General features: G+C 46.4%; 1 long non-coding RNA gene across 1 annotated transcript in view; it reads right to left on the reverse strand.

The window, feature by feature from the left end:
• The window catches only part of LOC138504103 (uncharacterized), a 218,399-nt gene extending 209,375 nt beyond the window's left edge, over positions 1-9,024 (reverse strand). The window contains exon 1 of the long non-coding RNA XR_011279776.1: positions 8,935-9,024. This is a non-coding gene — a long non-coding RNA (uncharacterized lncRNA). The remainder of the gene's footprint in view (positions 1-8,934) is intronic.
• Positions 9,025-25,097: the final 16,073 nt, after the last annotated feature.

Genomic DNA, 25,097 nt, shown 5'->3' on the forward strand with positions numbered 1-25,097 from the left:
ACAGCCTCTCTATCTGAAATCTCTACTAACTTTTGTTCACCAACCCTTCCTTCCCTTGTGCTTTTCCCACGTTCTGATCTCTCTATGAATAATAAAATACGAATGATTGTGATTATTTGAAATGTGATTCTCCACTATTATGTATCAAACAAATGCTGATTTATGGGGTTATGCATACCTGACGCCCATACACTACTCACTGTTATTGTTCCTCATGTCATGACCTTTGTAAATAGGTTAAATACAATGTCCTTTTTCACCACTATATCACATCACCTCATATGGATTGAAACCATTCACTGCAATTCACATTCACACTGCACGTACCACCAATGATGATTTGAACATACAAATGTGATATTTTATGGACTTGTCGAATCTTGGTAGCCTTGATAAATACCTGCTTATGGTCGAAACACATGTCGGCACCGCTTGGAAACCAAATAAATCAAAAGAAAGGGAAAAAACAAGAAATCTTGTGGACTCTTTCTACCTATCATTTGAGTGGGAACAAAAACGAACTGTATATTAAGTATTGCACCAGCGCCAATTGAGTAGAAACTAAAACCTACCTGCCAGAACATATTCAGATCATTTCTTTTTTAGGAGACTAATCTCCCCTTGCACAATTCTGGCCTGTGTTTTCTGCTCTAGTTCAATCTCTGCTTGCCTCACATGTTCCATTAATTTTGCATTTTCTAGCCTCATGTCAGTCAGTTCCTGAGAACATAACTCACTTTTCTCCACGTCCACCCTTAACTGACGCATTTCCTGAAACTGGGCACTAATTTCTTGACTTAATTTTTTTTTTCTTCCCTCAACTGCTCTTTCTGCTTTTTCAAGGTGTTCAGATCTGGGTACATCTGATCGAATACACCCTGAGAATCAACTCCCTTAATAATTAACTGGCTGTTTTCAGGTTTCAGTTGCTTAACCTGTGCTTGAAATGTAATAATATTCTCTAAGCAGGCTCTAGTATGAACAACCTGCTCATTTAATTTGTGTTGACTTGCGCTCAGATTTTCAACACATTCTTTATGCTCCCCTTGCAGTGCATAAAATTGAGCCTCTTGCTCTCCATTTTCTTGCTGCTGTGTTTTGAACTCCTTTTTAGCTGTTCAATAATATTTTCTAAGTTTTGGCTCTGTTTCGCTTTCACTTCTAATTGTTTCAGCTCTATCTGGGCTTGATTCAAAAGCTCAGTCTGGTTTTGCACAGAGGCCACAATATTCTGGTGTCTTTCTTCCATGATAAGCATATGGAAATACATGTATGCTGTGAGCTGAGCCATTTTAATTTGCTCATCTTTGCTGGTTTGTATCATGTAAATGTCAGTCAGGGCCTGATGTAACAGCCTGTTATCCTGCCACATATCAACATTTGCAAAGGTAACCTCCTGCTTCATTTTAGCTTACCACATTTCATGTTCTTGTTCTACCCATTCACCTTTAATAAACAATTTGGATAGGAGGTGCTTCCTGGCCATATTGATCTCTAGGGTGCTTATTCTGAAACGTGTTCTGCGCCTTATATACTCTCTATGCAAGGGCAACAATCTCAACCCTGTTCCTACTTAGTTTCCACTCACAATGACAACTCAAAATCAACACTGTTTTATCTATACACTGCCCTGACACCCACGCTACAGGTCTGAGTGGGACCTAAACAATCCAAATATAACTTTCTATCCAGATGCAATTACAACCCAAATGAATAGTCTGCTGCTACTGCACTGTGACAAGTGAAGACTCTAAACAAAACCCTGGCCACAAGCCCCCAGCTTTGTCACGTTATATTAGGTGGTCACACTCAACTCAGGGAGTTCCTTTCTCCCAAGCAGGGTGGCGCGCACCCAAAGCGCTTATATAGATTCAACTTTAGTGAGGCCTCCAATCCGTCTCGCACCAACCCCAATAAATACCTTATGTACCACTAATAAGCTAGGAACCAGGTTGTTGTATTGTAAGAATATATATTTATTTAAGGTGTGACAAAGAAGACTACCAACCAACATCAACCACCAATGATGTGACACTACACAATATCACAACTCCAAACAACTTTCTGTTATTAAAACAACACAGGTAAAACATTTGAAATATGCAGTCGCAATTTACATTAGATTTAATTGCAAATTAACCAATAGAAAACAATTAGAATACAATGGAAAAATCATTTTGGCTTTATTTTGAGAAAGGCAATGTTTGAGAAAGAAACTCAATTGAAAAATGGTTTTGGGCTTTCATTTGAAAAAAAGTTTTGGAAAAGGAATTCAAATGGGAAAATCGTTTTTAGGCTTTTATTTGAAAGGCAAGGTTGGGAAAAGAAACTCAAATGGTCAAATCGTTTTTCAAAACACATTCAAGGGACATGCAGTGCTTTGGGAGGCACAGGAATAAAGGGAACATTTCACTTTACCACACACCAACAAATGAGATGTAATGCTTGATAATTCCGGTTTGGGATGCAAGGGAATTAGCAGCGTTTTAGGGTTACTTATTTTGGGATTATGGACACCCCCCTCTGGACAGAAGTCAGGGGTTTCAGAAGGACAGTCACCCAAGTCTTTATTGTCTATACCGGCTCTAACACACTGGGCATGAACTTTGTTAGTTTTGAACTCTAACAACACACATCTCGTGATTTTCTATATGGGAATGAATTGATTTAACTTCAATTCAATTTGCTAAGGATCTACACAGCTCCCCACATCACACACAATTTAATGGGAAGGATTAAGGCAGGCTTGTTCCCAACACAATTCAATTTAAATTCATAGGGTGATTTTCTATAGTGGAATTAATATGAATTGGATTTATTAAAATGTGCCAAGGGTCTTCCCAGTACCACCCCCTACCCGCTATGCGAGATGGAGATTAAGGCTGGTAGTTTCCCCCCTTCCCACACTTTTGATGGCTTAGGGATATATCTACTTACATGGGAGGCCTTGATTATGTGGCATCCACGGAAACATCAGGACTCCTCTGAGGACAGCACAGATCTGGTCAAGGGCTTCAGTCAAGGATTTTCTCCTGCACCCACACTTCCTCTGTTCCTCTGATGGGGTCCCAGCTAGCTTCTAGATGTCCCTGTCACTGTCTCCAATGCAAGGTTTGAGGCCTCTCTGATAGTTGTTCCACGCAAGAGTCTGTCAGTAGACTACCTCCAGGAATAAAGTAGAAAAGACTTGTTCTGATGCACAATTGGTCTCTTATAGGGCTGATGACAATTGTACATTATCATAATTCCCACAGTAAGGATTGGCTAGCACTCTCCCTACACCTCCAACCAAGACACCCACTGGTTGCTGATAGGACCAGAAGTTGGAAGGCATGGGTTATGGAAGCTGAAGGAGGAAAAATACATCATCCAAAAATGACAGGTGGGTTTTACCTTTTTGGGTTCTGAAAATCTAACAACATGGCAGCTATGCAAGATTTTCAGATAACTACATAAATCTATATATTTTTGATTTCTACATTTTATGGTGAGTCGGAAAATGCTAATTTTATTTCGGCACGCCCTTCCTGGGCAGAGCCACCATTTTTCACACTTGATGGCTGTGCCGTAATATTCACGACTCTGACACTACATACTTCCAACTATATTTTCACCATGTACCACTTCACCAATTTTCCAGTTCCGCAAACTTATGAAAATGTCAGAATCATGATTTTGATCATAACTTAAGTTATGTAAATCCCAAAAATGTAATTATTTCATGGTCCCAAATGGCTTTTTATCCCCTTTAAATTGAACATGGGATGAGATTGGTGGGACACACAATGCACTTTCTATTCAAGAAATGGCACTGCATAATAGGTGCTCCTGGTTTCACTTCAGATCAAACCCAAGCAGTTTAATTTTCTCCAAACCACATGACTGGGACATCTGGCTTTTCAGCCCATGTTATTGTGCCCTCCCCTCCCGAGCTTCAAAAGGTCTTTGCTTGAAGTTGATGCACACGTTGTGGTGGACCTGACCTTAAAGGTAATTTCCGTTGCTCATCTTAACTGTATCACTGTAGTAGTTCCAATCTCTCTCGCAACATTTCTTATATTTTTAACTGAAGCTCCAAGACCGTTTATTTGATAAACCCAGCCCCAAAGGTCTTGGGGTCGAAGTTTCAGCTCAAAGAGAAAAACCATTTGCAGTTCACAATTCTGAAAGAATAGTATTTTAAATTGAAAATGTGGGGACAGATGACCTTTCGTATTGCATCTGGGCCTTCTGACAATAAATAAACTCTTCACATGATGTTTGAACAGAAAGAAGTTCCCTCTAAATATTCGTCACACAGATAGGCCTTAGTTACATAAGAAACCAGGGTTTACTTTTACACAAATCAAAATAGGCCTATCCCCATAAATGGTGCCATTTTATGTGCTGAAATTAAGTCTCTTTATTCCTGAAAACGCAATCGGTTATTCAACTTTATTTCTTAAATGTAAGGCATCATTCCTCCTTTTTAGCTTCCAAATGCAGTGTTTAAAATGTATATTTTCTTTGCATGTGCACTGTTGCAGTTTTGAATCTGTCAAATGTGCCTTTACACGAAGTCAGCATCTGCAGCACACATTTCTTTTTGGAATCCATTGGACAGTGTTAGTGATAATACAGTTGAGTCGCACTCTTCTTCAGCTAAGTGCCTGTACATTCTAACAAAATGGAGGGAGGCCCATTCTCGCTCATTCACCAGGCCTTATGTTGACATCACTGTTTTGTACTGGCTTTTATATTTCAATGGAACTCTACATTTAGCCAGCTTCACTCTCACAATGGGGCCTAGCATGGCCTCTTTATCTCTGTCGCTCTTGGGCTATCTTTTTAACCCACACTCCTCACCAAGAACACCGAAAACCCAGATATACAGACCTAGCTTTCAACCATGAACCCTGAGGGCTTCATACTCGAGCTCACCTCCTGTGCCAAGTCCCTCGGATTCCACACCGACAAACACCTCTCCTTCAAGACACACACAGCTTAGAAAACAGACAGCTTGGTATCATCTCTCCCTCCTGTTGAAAGTCAAGCCCTTCTTCCCTCCAGACAGCTTTAGATCCACTGTTCAAACACTGTGCCTATCCCACCTGCATGGGGGCAATGCCCTCCTCGAAGGCCTCCCTTTGCCCTCCATTGTGCCCCAGAGAAGTGTCCTACACTTGGCTTCATACCTCATGAAGTGTCTACGCAAATATGGCAACATCATACTGGCCCTCATCGACCTGTTCCCACAGCATGCGCAAATCACCTTCAAGTTTTGCTGCATCTTCTATAAGGCAGTACCCCTCGAGTCACCCAGCTACCTTGCGGAGAAACCCAGCATCTCTGGTGGACAGCACACTACCAGAAGCCAGGACACGTTCAGAATTGAAATCCGTTGCTGCAAAAAGGAAAGGACCAGAAAACAAGCCTTCTCTGCCTATGCCTCAAAACTATGGAACCTCCTCAGAGTTGCCCCCATAATTCAGAAAAGAAGAGAGGTAATGATGGCATAAGGTGGAGTGGGGGAGATGGGGATATGGTAGACGGGTGAGGAAGGAAGGGGTTGTGGAAATGAGGGGAGGTGGGGGTTGAGAAGGGGAGGGGTATAAGAGAGTGTAGAGTGGGGGAAGGGAAGTGGAAGCTGGGGGAGCAAGGTGGGGAGGGGGTAGGGAAGAGGGGTAGAGATTGGGTGTGTCAGAGTGGGGAGGGTGGGAGGGAAGAAAGGAGGAAAGTGAGGGTGTAGGGGAATAGGGGGTCGAGAGGAGGCATGGTGGAGAAGGGGGAGATGGATAGGGAGGTTGGAGAGAGGGGTAGATGGGGTGTAAGGGATGAGGGGCAGAATGGGGGGAGGAGGGAAGGGAAGAGAGGGGCTGAGAGGGGAAGAGGGTGTGAGGGGAGATACAGGATGAGGGAGTGAGAAAGGGGGGTTGAAAGGGGTGGAGGGACAGCGGTAGGGTGGAGAGGGGATAGGGGGAGGAGAGGGGAGAGAGTATAGGAGGATAGGGGGAGAGTGGGGATGAGAGGGGGGAGACTGGGAGGAGAATGGAAGAGAGGAGGGGGACAGGTGGGGAGGCCGGACAAGGGGAGAGGGGGGAGAGAGGCAGTAGGGGGGAGAGATTTGAAAGGGAGAGAGAGGGGGAATGGTGAGAGCAGGTAAGAGGGGAGAGGGAGCTGGGTAGAGGGGAAAAGGGGTGGGGAAAGGGGAGAGAGGGCAGAAGTGGAAAGGGAGAGTCATGAGAGGGGGAGGAGGAGAGGTGGGGAGGAGGGAAGGGTGAGATGGCAGGGGGAGAGCAGGAATGGGGAGGAGAGAGGGAGCTGGGTAGAGGGCCACAGGTGGGGGAGGGAAGAGAGTGGGGGAGAGGGAGGACGGGGTGAGAGGGAGGAGGGGTGAAAGGGGAGGGTGGTTTGGGGAGGGTGGAGAGTGGGGGGAGGGAGGATGGGTGAGGGGAGTGGAGAGGGGGGATGAGTGGGGGAGAGAGGGAAGGGGTGGGGAGAGAGGATAGGAGAAGTGGGAGGGGGGAGAGGGGCCTGAGGGTAAGGTTGAGAGGGGGTGAGCTAGGTGAGGAGAGGGGTTGGGTGGGGTAAGGGGACAGAGGGGGGCAGGGGGTTGAGAGGGGCTTAGGGTGGGAGTGCAGGGGGTAAGTGGGAGGGGGAGGTGGGAAAGGGTGGAGAGGGGGGAGGGGAGTGAGAGCAAATGAGGCAGAGAGGGGTGGGGGATGGGGAAGGAGGGAGGGGGAGCAGATGAGGGGAGAGGGGGAGAAGGTAGGGTAGGGGGAAAAGGGGTAGTGAGAGGGTGATAAGGTGGGGGATGCAGAGAATTGGGGCGGGAGAGGGGGGAGAGAGGAAAGAGCAAAAGGGAGGAGGGGAGGGGAGAGGTTGAAGGCAGAGGGAGACAGAGGGGGAAGAGCAAGATGGGCGGGGGAGAGGGAGAGAGTGGAGAAGGAGGAGATGGGAAAGGGAGCTGGGTAGAGGGGACAGGGGATGGGGTAGGTGGGAGAGGGAGGTGGGGAGAAGGGACGGTTTGGGGGGAGAGTGGGGTACTGGGGGAGGTGGTGGGGGGTGGGAAGGGGTTGAGGGGTGAGGGGGGAGACAAGGGGAGAGGGGGGTGGGAAAAGTAGGGGAGGGGAACAGGGTATGGGGAGAAGGGGGAGAGTAGAAGGGGATAGGGATAGAGATGGTAGGGGAGAGGGCAGAAGTGAGGATAGGGGATATGGGGAGTGGGAGGGAGGGAGAGGGAGGAGGGAGAAGGGCAAGATGGAAGGGTGGAGGGGGTAGTGGGGGAGAGGGGAGAGGGAGCTGGGTAGAGGGACGGGGGTGTGGGGGAGTTGAGAGTGGGAAGTGGGGCAAAAGGACAGAGGGTGGGGGAGAGGGGACTGGGGAGAGGGGAGAGGGTGGGAAAGAAGAGGGGGTGGGGAGAGCGGACAGAGGAGGGCCAGAGGGAATAAGGGGAGTGAGGTAGGGGTAGAGGGAGGTGGGGAGAGGAGACATGTGTTGGGGGAGGGGGAGACAGGGAGTAGGGCTGGAGTGGAGAGGGATGTTGGGGAGGGGGAGAGGGAGGTGGTAAGATGGGACGGTGGTGGGGAGAGGGGTGAGGAGGGAGCAGGGAAAGGGGAAGTGTGAGGGGGTGTGGCGAGGGAAGAGTGGTGAGGGGGGAGAGGATGAGAGTGTGGATGGAGGAGAAAGGAGGTTGCAGGGGGAGGGGTGAGATGGGGAGAGGGACGAAGGGGGGTGGGGAACGAGAGAGGAGGAGAGGGGGAGGTGGGAGGAGAGGGGAGAAGGGGACAGCGGAGGGGAGAGGTGGGGGGATAGGGGAAGGGAGTGAAGGGGAGTGGGGAGCGAGGAGAGAGGGGGAAGAGATGGAGGAGAGGGGTGGAGGAGAGGGGTGGGGGAGAGGGGTGGGGGAGAGCGGGGGAGAGGGTTGGGGGGAGGGAGACAGGGGGAGAGGGAGAAGGGGTTTGGGGGAGAAATGAGGCACAGGGGAGGGGGAGAGGGCAGCAGGCGGGAGAAGTGGGAGAAAGCTGAGGGGAGATGGGGAGTAGGTAGGAAGGGAGAGGGATGGGGAGGGTGATGGGGAGATGGAAGAGAAGGGAGCAGAGAGAGAGAGGGGGGATCAGGGGAGGGGGCATAGATGGGGAGAGGTTGGGGGAGGGGGAAGTGAGGAAAGGGGTGAGGGGTGGGGGAGAAGAAGGAGGGGAGGGGGAGAGAGGAGAGGGTGGTGGAGGTATAAAGGGAGGGGTATTGGTTGCTGGGGGAAGAGGGTAGGGTTACAATGGTTTATGGGAGCAGGGGAAGTGAAAAGGGGAGAGGGGGCGAGTGTATGGCAAAGTTGTAGGAGCGAAGGGAAATGTGAGAGACACATTGGAAGCAGAAGTCACGAGGGGAAGACTGGACAGGGAGAGAGGGAGACATGGGCATGAGGGGGAGGTACCACAGTGAAGATGGGCGTGGGGACGGTGAAGGTAGGAGAGGGGAGCAGGTAAGGATGGTAAAAGGAGGGGGAGAGTGGGAGAAGGCATGAAGAAAGGGAGGGTGGAGTTTAAGAGGGGCTGGAGGAGATGGGAGGGTAGAGATGGAAGTGGGATTGGGATGAATGGAAGGAGAGAAAGGGGAGGGCGGTGAAAAGGATGAGGGGGATTGGGCTGACAGGGTGCGTAGGGGCTAAAGGAGCAGGAAAGGACTGGGGTTGTGTTTGGATAGAATTGGAGTGATGGAGTAGAAAGAAGCAAGCCACAATTCAGAAAGGCAGATGTTACAATTGGTTGAAATGTTAGAATTGAAGATTGAATTTTGGATTAGAAAGACGATTCTGAAAGAGGTTTAGGTTCGGGGCATTGAGGGGCTTCAGTGGGGAGCAGGATTTCAGGCTAACAGGAAAAAATGGGTTTCAGGTTGTTATTCAGTTTGGTATTCAGTGCAGTTCCATTTGGTTCGTTTGATGTATACACTTACCTTCCCACCCCTTGCCCTCTTCAGTTCATTGGTCCTGGTCACTTCTATGCTGCTTGCTCCAGAATTGATCCTCCCTGACCAAAGTCCTGGTCTCCAGTGCTGCAACTCCCTGGTGAGCAGACTTTTATATCAGGGACTTGTCACAATGGGGAACTTAACATATGTAATCATGACATCACAACAGTGTGGGTGATATCATGTGCCCCCTGAATGAAGGGGGCAAAAGAAAATAAACTAAAAGAGGATCTACTATTTACAAATCTGCTGAACATAATCAGGCCATGTTTGAAACTGAATAGAAGACTCCCTGGTTAATGTATCGTGCCTCATTAATGTGCCTTGTCCCTCTACTGTAGTTGATGACTTTCATTTCTCAAGTCTGCTAAACCTTGTGACATCACAGAGCTGTAATGATGACATCATCAGTGTTCTACTCTCAGAGTCCCTGACAGCCTTATACTGCTGAATGGAAATGGAGCAATTTAATCTACTTTAATCAGACATAATTTCAAATGAGCGCCTCTACAGTCACTGTACAATCGTCCCTCATCCCAGTGTAAAGTATCCCCCTCCAAGAAATCAAAGCTGGGGTCTCAATGGCACCTATTTCTGGGGTCAAAAGGCTGTTATTTCCATATGTTTGTTTAATTCTGCTCTCCTGCCTAAGGTTCATATGTGTAACTTGGTAAAAATTGGGGGAGGGGTCTGATGAATTAAAAGAAGAATTTTGTACATGTTTGCACCAGTGGGATAAGCAGCTCAGTGGTAATATTCTGCCAGTGAGTTTGCTGCCTATAGTTTGAAAATCAGACACCTCATTCTCTTCTAGGGAATTCCACACTTTCACTTATAAAGTGAAAGAATAAAAGTGAACCTGGCACAAGAGTACAACATCCAGTTTCTTCCTGTCCATTTCTTTCACATGTACTTACTTTTTGGTAGTGTTTTATTAAAACATATTCCTAAAACACTTGTTCATGTGTTCAGCCACTTGGAACAAGTGTGCTGGCAAAACTAAAAGGAGGATAAGTTCATATCTGGATTTTGCCTTAAGTCCTTATGTGGGATCTGGAGGCCGATTCCAAACAACATCTTGAGGTTTCTTCATATTCTCTGAATACACCACAATGTGGACACACTTCTTTTTGTGGACAAACTCATCCATTTCCTTTCCCAGACAGAGAAATGATTGATGTAACCTCTGTTGACAACCCCAATGCTCCCTTCCCTCTTACTTTATTACACTATAGTTCCTACATATTTAAACTTTGAATATTGTTTCATGGTAATGAAGTGAGAAGGTGTGAGAATGGCACTCACTTTGCCCCGGCTGCTTCTAAGTGGAGGCTTAGGTTGTTCATTGTTTCTAGTTAAGCCTACCTTTGTCTCTGACAGCAAAGATCCAATGTTTCCATCTTTCATGTTAATGGTTGGGATGTCAGCACTCTCTCCTCAGGGTTTGTTAAAGATGAGGGACACATTTTGAATGTATTTATGTATCAAATATAAAAAGGGCACACTTAAAGTTAAAGTGTAATTGGGAACTTCAGCATTTCAAAATAAAATGACAATTTGAAGAATATGATCAATGAATGAACAGATGAACCAAAGCGAAGGGAAAAGAAAAAGAAAGGAAGAAAGCAGGAAGTGAACTATTTACAGACATTTTATTAGCACATGATTGATAAAAGGCAAACCCATTAGTACCAAACCATGGAACTCGATTCTCAAATTAAGGGCAAGCACAACAGAAAATGTGACTTTTTAAAAGTCTGTGGAAGGAAGGCCGCTGCAGCGATAAAAATCCACGGCCGGGAGAAGAAGCTCAAGCCTGATTAGGGTATATGGCAGGGTTAAAACAATGGATACCCAGTCTAAATATAGATTTAGAGCATGCATGGAGACAGAACCTTTATTAGCAAATCAACTTGCTGTGAACTGAGCATCCAGGGATAGCAAGGGTGGAAGATATTCCATTTTTGAAACAATGTTTATTCCCAATGGCTCCCTGACCACCATCCAGCACGTTCTCCAACTATTCCAGGACTGGAGTTGGAGTAGTCATTTAAGCCAGTTCTGGAATATGTTGATAGTGCGTTTTGGCACTATATTAACAAAAACAATCCCTAGGAGAAATCCATGAAGTCAGCCCTATTGCCCATATGATCAACCTTCTGCTTGTCAACATATGGAGGTAAAATGGACATAAAACATTCAACACTATGTTTATATATTTTTAGTCTTAAAAATATATAGATATGATATTTATAACATGCTTAATACCCAGAGGGTTCTAAGCGCGGACCGGGGATCGAATCTGTGTGGCTCTGCGTCATCTTGCTTTCAAGGCGAGCACGTTGCCGCTGAGCTATCCTCCCGAGACGAATTTGTTTTCACATAGATTTGTTTTCACATAAAAATTCTTATATCCAAAAACACACCACTCTAGTGTTTTTCTGAAAAGACAAAATACATGTGGCTAAAATACAACTCCTAATCATACTGCACTCACTTGTATCACTCCTACCTAATTCCATCATAAAAATGTTAATTTTCAAGGACCAAACCAAAAGTCAAGTTCTCAATTCCTGTTTCACCACTTTGTAAATACTTAATTTCTAGTAGAGGCCTTATATATATTTTTCTGTTTTCCGTGCCCTTATAACATTCACCCTCTGTCTTTTATTACCAACCTCACCGGTTTCAACCATTAACATAACATCTAGTTTCTTAGGTTGGCTTGGTCTTCTTCAGTGGTAAAACATGGATTTATTTGACTAAGCAGGCCACTATACAGCCATCGCCAAATCCATATTTTATGTCTCAAGCGCAAAGTGGTAGTACTGCGGTTATTGTTCATAATCGTTTCTGTCCCTTCTATCAGGGGGGGTCCACCCATAGGGGGTGGTACGGCACCACCACCCCTTGATAAATGTTACCTAAATCGTTATTTTTACATTTCATAATGAAATCCTCCCTTGTATTTGCAAAAAATCTAAAAGTTAAGATTTTTTGCCAATATAAAGCACAGTGGTTCACACTTCCTCTTGTCTTTTATAGGGCAGCTCATGGCCACAGCAGGAACTCCCTGCACTGAGAGAGAGAGAGAAAAAAAAATGTGGGAGACTGTTTACGAGTCAGTGTTGTAATGGTGTGTGCATTAGGAGAGTGATACAAGGTGGCAAAAATGGTGGCAAAAGAAGCCATAGTGTCAGTGTGATGTGTGAAACAATCCAGGTTTTACTGTCAGCCATTTCCTCAGATCTTTGGGTGATGTTAGTAAAAGTTATCAGTAAGGGACCAAGCAATAGTTGTTCTTCCTGCAAACACCTTATGCCATGGAAACAACAGGTTGATAACGACAGACAGTTAAAAAGCAGGTATGTGCATGTTGCGCCTAGAAACACTTGTGTACAGGCGCGAGATTTGTAGGGGGCAATGAGAACAGTTTGAGGGCAGCAAGAGCAACGCAGGGCACAACTGCTGGGGCAATGAGAGTGATGTTGGGCATAACATGGACTCAGAAAGCTAACTTGGGCACAAAGAATGACATTCAAAAAGAGCTTGGGCACAGACCCAAATTGGGAGGTTGCAGACAGAAGGCAGCACTGTGCCGTGAAACTCAGTTTATTGGTGCCGATAAGACATTTGTATTTATTTCCATTTATAAAGTGCACAAACTGCCCTCGGGCATCGAGGCGTGTTACAGCATTTTCACTTGGCAGCAGGTTAACATAGTTACATTACTTAGGTACAGGTTCAGTATTTAGATACATACGCTGCTCTTGTTCCAAGGTTACAGGGGAGACAGCGGAGCAGGTGCGGTTTACTTGAATAGTTTGGTTTTCAGTGTCTTTCTGAAAGCCATGAGGGAAGTTTCTGTTCTGAGTTCAAGTGGAAGTGAGTTCCAGGATGTTGGTGCTAGTACCTCGAAACTGGAGCCACCGGCTTTGGTTCTAATAGAGGTAGGAATAGTGAGCTGGTGTGAGTATATGTCACGTTTAGGTCTGAGTGTTTTGGACTTGGTGTATAGGAGGGTGCTGATTGGGATAGGAATCTGTGGGTTATTGTAAGTGTCTTGAACAGTATGCGCTCTCTGATGGGGAGCCAGTGGGCGTCTTTTCTTGCCTGAGAGATGTGCTCTCTCTTGGGAATGCTGAGAGCTGCTCTAAGTGCATTGTTTTGAGCGATTTGTAATCTGTTGATGTTTTTGGCGGATGTGCCAAGTAAGAGGACATTACAATAGTCTCGTTTTGCATCTATAGTTGCTCTGGCAATGTTGAGACAGTTTTTGGCTGAGAGTTAGGGTTTTACAGCATTGATTCTGGTTGTGAGTGCTGCTGAGGAGGAGATGTAACTGACTTGTCTATCCATAGATAGGGTTGAGTCCAAGAAAACTCCAAGGGTTTTTACAGCAGTCCAGAATGTGACTACAGTGTTCTCTATTTTGAAATTGCAGTAGTTCTTGTCTAGTTTTTTTAGGGTCTCTTTGGGGCCAGCCAGTAGGATTTTGGTTTTGTCTCCATTGAGACAAGGCCATTTGCTGCCATCCAGGCCTGGATGATGGCGTATATGTTTTGTAGAGCTGTGAGGTCATGTGCGTAGTCACCAGTAAGAGGGAGAAGGATCTGTGTATCATCGGCATAATTGATGAACGTTATGCCAAAGTCTTTTAGGCCATTGAACAGTTGTAAGGTGAAAAGGTTGTAGAGTGTGGGGGAAGTGCATGAGCCTTGTAGAACACCACAGCCAATAGGGGATGGAGCGGCTGATGCCTGGACTGAGAAAACCTTCATGACTCGGCCCTCGAGGAAGGATGTTATCAAGGTGGTGGCCTCATGGGAGAAGTGTGCAGAGTCTGTGAGGTGTTTCCCTAGGATTGTGTGGTCAACCAGGTCGAACGCTGCAGATATGTCAAAGAGCAGGAGGAGCGCTGATTTGCCCTTGTCCATGTTACCTAGTAGCTTTCTTTCCCAGTATGTTGTGCAAGACGACGTAGGATTGTATCTGCAGATATGCAGCTTTGTCGAGGATTTTCAACAAGAATGGCACTGTGGTGATGGGCCTGTAATTGTTTGGGGAGTCAGGGTTCAGTGTGGGCTTTTTTTAGCAGTGGCTGGACCCAAGCTTCCTTAAGGAGAGATGGAACTGTGCCAGATGCGAACGACGCATTAAGGAAGGCTGTGATGAAGGGGGCTAGTGCTGCAGCACAGTCTTTGATTATGCGTGCTGGACAGATGTCCCCTTTGCATAGTGATGGTTTCATATGCATCATGATTTATGTGACTTCAGGGATGGTTACAATTCTGAAGGTAAAGAGTGGTAGGAGCTTGGGGTCTAGGAGGTTAGGAGAATTAGGTTCAGGAGTGGCAGGAGCTTGGGGTCTAGGAGGTTAGGGGAATTAGGTTCAGGAGTGGCATGAGCTTGGGGTCTAGGAGGTTAGTAGAATTAGGTTCAGGAGTGGCAGGTGCTTGGGGTCTAGGAGGTTAGGAGAATTAGGTTCAGGAGTGGCAGGAGCTTGGGGTCTAAGAGGTTAGGAGAATTAGGTTCAGGAGTGGCAGGAGCTTGGGGCCTAGGAGGTTAGGAGAATTAGGTTCAGGAGTGGTAGGTGGAGGTGGTGTGGTTTTAGGTAGGTTGGTGAAGTTGGATTTGATCTTTTCTTGGAGCAAATTGATTTTTCCCAACATAGCATGTTGGATGTCATTACACCATTTCACGTCCTTTACTGTTTGATGTGTAGAGGACGGGGGAACAACCAGCTCGTTGAAGATGGCAAACAGTTCCTTGGATTGGGATTTCACTTTGTCAATTCTGATGTTATATGCAGCGTGTTTTGCTGCAGCGATGGAGTTTTTGTTTTGCTTGGCAATGGTGAGGTAGGAGCCATGTGTGGAGTCAGACGGGTAGGATTGCCATTTGGTTAGGGCTTGCCTTTTGAGTACTTTTAGGTCGAGGAGGTCTTGATTGTACCAAGAGTTGGTGTGTTTGATATTTTTTGCTCTTCTTTTCTCTGAAATGGTTGCTACAAGAAGAGCCTGTCAAAGTTCTCACCTGTTAGTGCTAAGTACTTAAGTTTAAACAATAATTAACATGGGAGGAGCAACAAACGTACCATGGCAGAGTGAAAAAGCCTGCTCTGGCGATATCAATATACGTCATAGGATGAAGCCAAAGACTTAACTCAGGTTTTAGATTACTCATCCATCCTTATGTTTAGCATCTCTTTGTGCAACTTATTAGCCTCTGAATTGGGGTGAAAGATGCATATATTAGGCCAATGGAAGGTGTAATAGCTATTGTCATGATGCCTACCCCCGGGGACCCAGACCAAGTCCAACAACCCCGGAAGCAGGCATCAAGTTATCCCAAGCAAGCCCAACAACCTCAGCTAGGGGCTATTTGGGTGCAGTCCTGGAGTCTATGGTGAAAGGCTCATATGGAGAGTCAGTCCTGGTGGCATAGGTGCCAGGCTCATAGATTAAAATTTACCTGATGCAGACCATGCTGCAAACTTACCTGATGCAGACCATGCTGCAAGAGCTCCAAGCCAAAAGAGGTTTGGAAGGGACTACTTTATCTAGGGACTATTTTTTTACTCGGGTGGGGCTGGGGAGGAATACTCACCTGGGACTACTTTGGAGGCTATTTAAACCACGCCCGAAGAGCAGCACACGCTTCGCATTATTCTGCATCCAGCAGCGTACCCTCACCGTGCCTGCAAGCCTGCATCCAGTCTTCTGCCACGCCCGCCTCATGTCTGGAGCTCCTAGAAAAAGGGAGAAAGAAGGAGAAAAGGTTAGAACAAGAGCAATACCTTTAATCCTTACCTGAATTCCCAATCCATCGCGCCTTCGAGCTGGAAGAAAGAAGTTATTTTATGCGCGTCGCCTCACCTGCTGCAGCGCCGTGCTGAACTCACCGACCTTCGCAGCATCTTCACATTCCACTGCATCCTCCTGCATGTTCCCGCCGCACTCCAGCACCTAAGGGGAAGACAACAGCAGCAAGGTGAGCCAAGGGAATACACAGAGGCAATATTAGTTACCCCCCCATAGACTTACCTGATTTTAGCACCGGGGGTACTAATCCTCTTCACGGGTCGGCGCAGCTTCCACTGCATCTTCGCCGAACCCCGGCCCCTAAGAGGAAACAAAAGGACAGCAAGGTGAAACAAAGGGACAAACAAGGGGAAACCTCCTCACCACAATAGACTTACCTGATTTTACAGCCGGAGACATTATTCCCCGAGACTTCATACTTTCTCTCAGCGCCTGAATAAGGGAGAAAGCAACAGGTTAGATATTGACATTATTTTATCGAACTGTGTTGGATAATACAAATCCTTACCTGAACATTACCGGTTGCCACGAGGAACTCTTCGCTAGGGTCAAGCTGCAACCAGCAAGGAATCGGACAAGAGTGAAAGTCAGACATTTGAACTCTTGCGAACTGCATACTTACGGCGTCTTGCCGGGAATCTCAGAGTCAATATTGTTCTGGAACTCACCAATTCCTTCGAGCCAGTGAAGCAACTGGTTATCTACACGCTCCTGCGCTCAATGCAGGATGGAGAGCTCATCTTTCCAAACCATCAGGTGAGAATATAAGAAGAGGCATCAAAGGTGATCAGTGGGGAGAACAGCGGGAGTGGGGGGGGGGGGGTTAACGCTCAACTCCACGGGTGGTTAATTCCCTTTCTCCATTTGCAGAAGAATATTCCTACGGGCCAAGCAAACAAAGCTAGGTGGGCCAGTCCAGTCGGTCATCTCGGCAGTACGTGTCACATTGGTGGAGAACGCAGCTGTCCAGTTCAGATCGACGCCCCTGTGGGAGCCAGGTGAGCGTAACAGAACGCGAAGCCTACCCACAAATTCCCACCTGGGCGTTATGGATACCTCAGAAACTGACCAATTGGCCCAATTACTAGGGGAACTGAGGGCTGAAGTGCATTCCGCCCGTCAAGAAACCAATGCTCTTAGGAGAGAACTGATTTTGTCAAAGGAGCGAAATGATGACCTTGCTAGGTAACTACTGCAAAGCCAGGCTGGACAAGCACCCCTACCAGGTTCCGGGGGAAATCCAGCTCCTGTGTTATCGAGTAACCCTGTGCAAATAAACCTACCAGGAAATATTCTATTAGCTCCGCCCGAACGCTTTGCCGGAGATCCCAAAAGGTTCGCCGTGTTTATGAACCAATGCCGCTTGCACTTTTTATGGAGACCAGGAGCCTTCCCAAACGATCAAGCCAAGGTAGCCTTTGTATTGTCATATCTCAGGGGCAGTGCAGCAGATTGGTCGATTCCACTAGTTACTCAGGATGACCCAATTCTTCATGATTTTCAGGGCTTTCAAATAAGTATGGAAAGACTATTTGTCTGGCACTCCCAAGGACAGGCCCTGGATAACGAACTTTTGTCCCTACGACAGGGTAACCAGGACCTTCTATCCTACATCGCAACCTTTAATAGGTTGATAGTGGAAACTGGATGGCCTGAGGTAAAACGAATCACGTTATTTCATCGAGGGCTTCGGGGAGAACTCAAGGATGTCTTGGTTCAAGTCGTGAACCCACCTCAAGACTGCGCTGAATATATAGACTTAGTGGTCCAGTTGGATCACAGACTTCAGAACAGAAAGGCTGATCGAGCCAAGTTTGAGAATCGGGTGTTGGTCAAAACCCACACTAACCCCAAAGGAGCAGATGCTTCAGAACCCATGCAAATCGGAGGGGTTAAAGGACCCTTAAGCCAGAAGGAAAGAGAAAGGAGACGGCAAATGCAATTGTGTCTATATTGTGGAACTTCTGGGCATTTTCTATGGGATTGCCCTGTAAAACCACCCAAGAAGGTGGTAGGAGCTGCTGATAAAGGCCATAAGGAGTCAGACTCGGGAAATGACCACGCCCGATGAGCGTAGAGGTCTACTTGCCAAGCTTGAAGAAGGATACTCAGACCTCGCATTTCATCATACCAATGGTCCTTGTAGATCCAAGGCAGCCATCGCGTATGCACGCAGTAAGGGCATACATTGATAGCGGGGGCCATAGGAAACTATGTGGACTACGAATTGGCTTCCAGGATGAATCTACCTCTCTGCCAAAAAACCACCTCAGATGTCATCACCACAGTCGATGGAACTGAAATTGCCTCTAGGCCTGTAACTCATTCCACCACAGAGATGGCACTATTGGGTCAGGATGGGCATCGAGAGACTATTGTGTTTGATCTAATCAAAGCCCCACAGTTCCAAATAATACTGGGGATACCTTGGTTGGAAACACATAATCCTTGTATTGATTGGCGAGAGAAGAGAATAACCTTCCCGGATTGTGCACAAACCTGTTACCCAAAGAAAAATCTGAACACAGGCCTGGCCACAGTAACCACAGCAGTCATGCAACTACCTCCAGAATACCAAGAATTCCAGGATGTCTTCCAAAAAGAACAGGCAAACACTTTACCACCTCACAGATCGTACGATTGTCAAATCGATCTCATACCCGGTGCACAACCCCCTTGTAGCAGGATCTATGCCCTTACGGAACCTGAGAACCTTCACCTACGACAATACTTAGACCAGTACCTTGCCAATGGTTTCATTCGCCCATCCAAGTCCCCTGCATCTTCAGCTTTGTTCTTCGTGCCCAAAAAGGAAGGTGACCTCAGAACGTGCATCGACTACCGCGCATTGAACCAGATAACTGTTAAGAACCGATACCCATTGCCTCTGATCCCTGAATTACTAGAACAAGTGAAGGACGCTTGCATATACACGAAGTTAGATCTCCGGGGGGGCATACCATCTGGTACGTGTAAAAGAGGGCGACGAATGGAAGACTGCTTTTCGCACTAAGTATGGGTTATTCGAATACCAGGTGATGCCTTTCGGGTTGTGCAATGCACCAGCAGCCTTCCAATACTTCATGAACGATGTCCTTCGTGAACTCATTGACGTTTGTGTTGTTGTATATATCAATCAATGATATTCTAGTATACTCCTCTTCAGAATCTGACCACGTGAAGCACGTCCGAGCAATCCTTGAGAAATTGCGCCAGCACAAACTATATGCAAAACTGGAAAAATGTGTTTTTCATGCCACAGAACTTGAATTCCTTGGGTTTATCCTGACCCCAAGAGGAGTCCGAATGATTCACAAAAGGTGGACGCAATCCTTAAGTGGCCATCACCAAGTTCAGTTAAAGGAGTACAAAGCATGCTCGGCTTTGCCAATTTCTACCGCAGATTCATCCCGGATTTTTCACATGTTGTACATCCCATCACAGCACTCTTGCGAAAAAATAAATGCTTTATGTGGACTGAAGAAGCTGAAAAAGCCTTCCAAGAGCTGAAAGCGAAATTCACGTCTGCACCTGTATTAAAGCACCTGCCCCTGAACTTCCATACACAGTGGAAACTGATGCATCCAGTCTAGCCATGGGAGCTGTCCTGTCTCAAAAAAATCCTGAAACTGGCCAGCTTCACCCAGTAGCATTTTGGTCCAGAAAGTTCTCGGCACCCGAATTAAACTATGCAGTTACCGACAAGGAGTTATTAGCCATTAAATCTGCCTTCAAGGCTTGGCGGCACTATCTTCTCGGTGCCAGGCATACCATTACTGTGATCACCGATCACCGGAACTTACAGTATTTAAAGACAGCCAAGGCCCAATCGTCACGCCAACTCCGATGGGCATTGTTCTTTGCCGAGTTCGATTTCGTGATAACCTATCAACCAGGTTGTAAGAATGGTAAAGCAGACGCCTTATCCGGAATAGGGATGCGAGAGGCAGAAGTGAACCCAGAACCAGTACCTATAATTTCCGAACGAAGGATTCTTGGCATGACTATGTATAGCTGTTACGCTCACCTGGCTCCCACAGGGGCGTCGATCTGAACTGGACAGGTGCAGTCTCCACCAATGTGACGCATCGTGCCGAGATGACGGACTGGACTGGCCCACCTAGCTTCGTTTGCTTGGCCCGTAGGAATATTCTTCTGCAAATGGAGAAAGGGAATTAACCACCCGTGGAGTTGAGCGTTAACCCCCCCCCACTCCCGCTGTTCTCCCCACTGATCACCTTTGATGCCTCTTCTTATATTCTCACCTGATGGTTTGAAAAGATGAGCTCTCCATCCTGCATTGAGCGCAGGGGCGTGTAGATAACCAGTTGTGCCAGGACTGACTCTCCATATGAGCCTGGTGCCATAGACGCCAGGACTGCACCCAAATAGCCCCTAGCTGAGGTTGTTGGGCTTGCTTGGGATAACTTGATGCCTGCTTCCGAGGTTGCTGGACTTGGTCTGGGTCCCCGGGGGTAGGCATCATGACAGCACTCACCCCCAAGGCCCCTCCTAAAGTCGTTCTTCCCTGTGGGTTCGGTTTGTCTGGGAAATTTCGGTGGAATTCTTTCACCAATCTGGGTGCATGAACATGGTCACTAGGTTCCCATGACCTTTCCTGTGGTCCGTAACCTTTCCAGTCGATTAAATAAAAAAGTTTTGACTTTATCAACTTGGAGTCCAGGATGTTCTTAACTTCAAATTTGGGTTCCCCGTCTACAAGGATGGGGTCTGGTGGCTTGGTTAGTCTTGTCCCTGGTTGCACTGGCTTCAAAAGTGACACATGAAAGACCGGGTGATTCGCATGTTAGCAGGTAAGTCCAACTTGACAGCCACCGGGTTGATAATGGCCTTAATAGAGTAAGGTCCCAAATATCTGTGGTTAAAGGTCCGTGTTCCCTGTAGAGGTATATGTTTTGTGGCTAACCATACTTGGTCCCCTATCTGGTATTGTGGAGTATCACTTCTGTGCCGATCAGCATCTTTCTTGTATTTTTCTTTCGCCTGTTTCAAATGTGCAGTTGCTTCCTTAAAGGCTCGTGTAATAGTAGCGTGCAGATGGTCCAATGTGGGCATTTCTAAGTGTTGGGTTGAGTCAAGGTCTGAGGTTCGAGGATGGTGCCCATATAGGTATAAAAGGGGCTTTGTCCAGTTCCAGAGTGTACTGAATCATTGTATGCATATTCGGCGATCCAAAGAATGTCTTTCCAATTACTCTCAGTCTGATGTAACATACAACGCAGGTATTGTTCGAGAGTCTGGTTGGTCCTCTCCGTTTGACCATCGGTTTGGGGGTGGTGACTGGTCGATAACCTCACATCGATTTGCGCCAATTGACAGCATTTTTTCCAAAAATGTGAAATGAATTGACTGCCCCAGTCAGAGACCAATACGGACGGAAATCCGTGTATGCGAACAATGTTTTCGAGGAACTCCTTGGCCAGGATTGAAGCTGAAGGTAATCCCTTTAAAGGAATAAAGTGGGCCATCTTGGAAAAAAGATCCACAATAACTAGAATGGTGTTAAATCCATTGCAAGGGGGTAGATCATTAGTAAAGTCTAACGATAAGGTGTGCCATGGTGTAGGTGGAATGTCCAGCTGGTTTTTTCTTTTGACTTTTGTTTTGTGCGCAAATGCCACAAGACATCACAAATGATTTAATATCCTTTCGCCAGGTGGGTATCATGATAATGGAAAATGACTAGCTCTTGTAGTTCCTTGTGTGGCAGAAATAGCCGCCCTTGGTAATTAGGCAGGTCATTGGTGACAGAGTAGTCCGGGCCTTTCTTTACCCATCCTGCAGGGCTGTAGGATCAAAGAGTTGCTGGATCTTTACCTGAATGTCCTCTAGTGTCTGTAGAGTAGTCATGCCAAGAATCCTTTGTTCGGAAATTATAGGTACTGGTTCTGGGTTCACTGCATCTTCCCCTAAGGGGAAACAAAAGGACAGCAAGGTGAAACAAAGGGACAAACAAGGGGAAACCTCCTCACCACAATAGACTTACCTGATTTTACCGCCGGAGGCATTATTCCCCGAGACTTCATACTTTCTCTCAGCGCCTGAATAAGGGAGAAAGCAACAGGTTACATATCGACATTATTTTATCGAACTGTGTTGGATAATACAAATCCTTACCTGAACATTACCGGTTGCCACGAGGAACTCTTCGCTAGGGTTAAGCTGCAACCAGCAAGGAATCGGACAAGAGTGAAAGTCAGACATTTGAACTCTTCCGAACTGCATACTTCCGGCATCTTGACGGGAATCTCAGAGTCAATATTGTTCTGGAACTCACCAATTCCTTCGAGCCAGTGAAGCAACTGGGTATCTACGCGCCCCTGCGCTCAATGCAGGATGGAGAGCTCATCTTTCCAAACCATCAGGTGAGAATATAAGAAGAGGCATCAAAGGTGATCAGTGGGGAGAACAGCGGGAGTGGGGGGGGTTAACACTCAACTCCACGGGTGGTTAATTCCCATTCTCCATTTGCAGAAGAATATTCCTACGGGCCAAGCAAACGAAGCTAGGTGGGCCAGTCCAGTCCGTCATCTCGGCACTACGCGTCACATTGGTGGAGACCGGAGCTGTCCAGTTCAGATCGACGCCCCTGTGGGAGCCAGGTGAGCGTAACAGCTATACAGCCTTCTGGGCTCAGAGGAAGACAGGGTTGACAGCCCAATGGGTTAATGACCCCACTTGCGACCAGCTTTTCAAACTGTCATCCAGGGGAGGTGTGCTGATGCAAATTATGTAATTATTATCTCTTTTTCCTTAATTCATTACTCTGGACGGGGAGGAGGTCCAATATGATGACCTACCTAACTGAGCAGAACTATAGCTAATGCTGGAGTTACTTGTGCAAACTCAAGAGGACTGCAATGGGGCTTGCAAAATTCCAAATGTCGCCTTTCAACTGTAGCTGTCTCCACTTCTTTAGGTCAGTTTCAGGGACGTCAAGTGAAATGGAATCCCAAAAGGTTGATGGGTGCCTGCCGCGCCAATCTTGAAGACAATGGGCCTCATTAAAAGTTTCCAGGTCCGGTAATAATGGTACCGGTAAGCTTGCTGGTACTGTTGTTACTGGACCGGCAAACTACGAGTTCTGCTTGCAGGTGCATTTCTGCCCGCTAGGTCTGACCTGGCGGGTGAACCGGCACCCACAAGCAGTCAATATACTATTCTCAATTTGGGGTTTGGGGAGGTAAAACAGCCGAAACACATAGGCTGTGGGCACAAAACAAGAAGAAGTACGTGTAACCAAAAACAGGGATACACCTGCACACTTTATTACTGGAAAAAAACCTGTGAAATATTTGTGTTGAAATATAGATTTCAATTTTTAATATACTTAAAGTAAAGAGATATCAAACAAAGTAATTCTTGACAATTCATAAATCAGTCGGAGGATTGCAATTTTTCATATAGTTTTTCTTTATATTTCCAGAAGAAGTTTCCATTGATCAGGAGCTAATTAATGACATCTGTCACACAACAGAAATAGATAAATATCCTATTTACATTCAACAAAGAAGTATCAATGTTCTATCACAACAAATCAATTCAAAGAGAATAACGCAAAGGCAACTAAAAATAGTTATTAATAATAAACATTTTCAGAATAGTTAGAGGGTTATGAGCCAAATTATTGCCAAGCAATATATATCAAGACTAAAGTTAAAACGTAAACAGAACTGAATATCCTCATGTAACACCATGGGCCTCATCACAAGTTGGGTGGTAGCCCTTAAATGTGGCGGTAACGATATGACCGCCGCATTTAAGGGCTGACCCTATCATGAGTTGGGCGGTAAATTGGAGTTTTAGGTAAAAGGGCCTCATCAGGGGTTGAGCAGAGAAGTAAAAATGCAGCGATAGCGCTATTACCACCGCATTACAGCTCTGTTCGATCCTGAGTTTGGGCAAAAAAGCTGGAGATTGACCTCTAGCCCTGAGCTGGAGCTAAATCTCCAGCTTTCTGCCAGTTTTTGGCGCTATAACCACTAGCACTATTACTGCCAGCGGTAATAGCGCCGAAAACCCCCATAGAGTTCTATGGACTCATAACAAATGGGGACTTACAGCGCTACTGCAACTCAGGATCCAGCGCAAATTGTGCCATGCCGAGTTGTGGTAACGCAAATTGCGCCAGGATACCACTCAACTCCTGATGAGGCCCCAAATTTTCCACTTACCACCAGTTTCGGCCGTTTTTAGGCGCTTTTACTGCCGGCGCAGTTACTGTCAGCAGTAATAGTGCCTCCTAACCCTATTGGGTTGGACCCAATGGGGAATGGGGATTTACCCCCCGCAACTTGGGATCCAGAGCAAATTGTGCCAGACCGAGTTGCGGTAACACAAATAGCATTGGGCGGTATCCCAGCGGTATTACCACCGGGATACAGCCCACACCTCATGAGGCCCAAAGAGTTACTCCAAAGGTAGGCCAAATAAGCTGAGTATGTAAAAATACCTGTATCAGACTTTCATACAGAACAAAAGTCTGTCAAAACAAAAGTGGAAATCACAGTGCAGAAGAAGTACTAGCAAATAAAAGTGAATGTAGAACAGTGAGATTAATGATGGAAAGAGTAAAGGGCAATAGCTGAAGAAACAGGATCAACCTTGATCGCTGTCAAAAAGGACTGAATAGCCAGTATAAGCTCATGCAGCTCTCTATCACTAGTGGAAACAGTAGTGTTAGTGGATCAGCATCCCACAAGGATTATGTAACTCGCCCCAAGTTGTACAGAAAAATAGTGCAGCATGTATGGCGGCACCAAAGAGAACTACTGTGTCACGGCGGGTAAATATATAAACAAGATGGACGTAAATGCATCACATCGTAATGACGTCATCATATTGGAGGCGTGGTGATGTCATCACCGAACATCGTGGCTAAAGATGCCTGAAAATAAGTCAACTAACCAAGAGAAAAAAAACAAAAATAAAGTAAGCACAACAGTGTCAGTTATTAAGAACTCAAAGGTTAGTATTCGAAGAAAATTAATAGAAACAATGGGCCTCATTACGGGTCTGGCGGTAACCGTGACGGTAAAACCGGCAGGTTGCCGCTGGACCTGTAATGAATTACCGGCGCCTGACTTCCTGGTGCTACTGGGCTATTTCGAGTCCGGCGGCCGGGAAGTGAGACGACGGTAATTTTGTAATTCCCCATTCCCATTGAGTCCGATAGGACTCAATGGGAATGGGGGAACACGGAAGCACAGGCACCGTTAATAAAGGTGCCGGTGCTTCCGTGAAACTCCACGGGTGGGTGTTGTTCCGCCATCAGGTCTGACACTTGCAGGCGGGATGACACCC

This window comes from Ambystoma mexicanum, chromosome 11 (assembly GCF_040938575.1).
Source record: "Ambystoma mexicanum isolate Mex_15411 chromosome 11, UKY_AmexF1_1, whole genome shotgun sequence".
Classification (NCBI taxonomy): Eukaryota; Metazoa; Chordata; class Amphibia; order Caudata; family Ambystomatidae; genus Ambystoma; species Ambystoma mexicanum.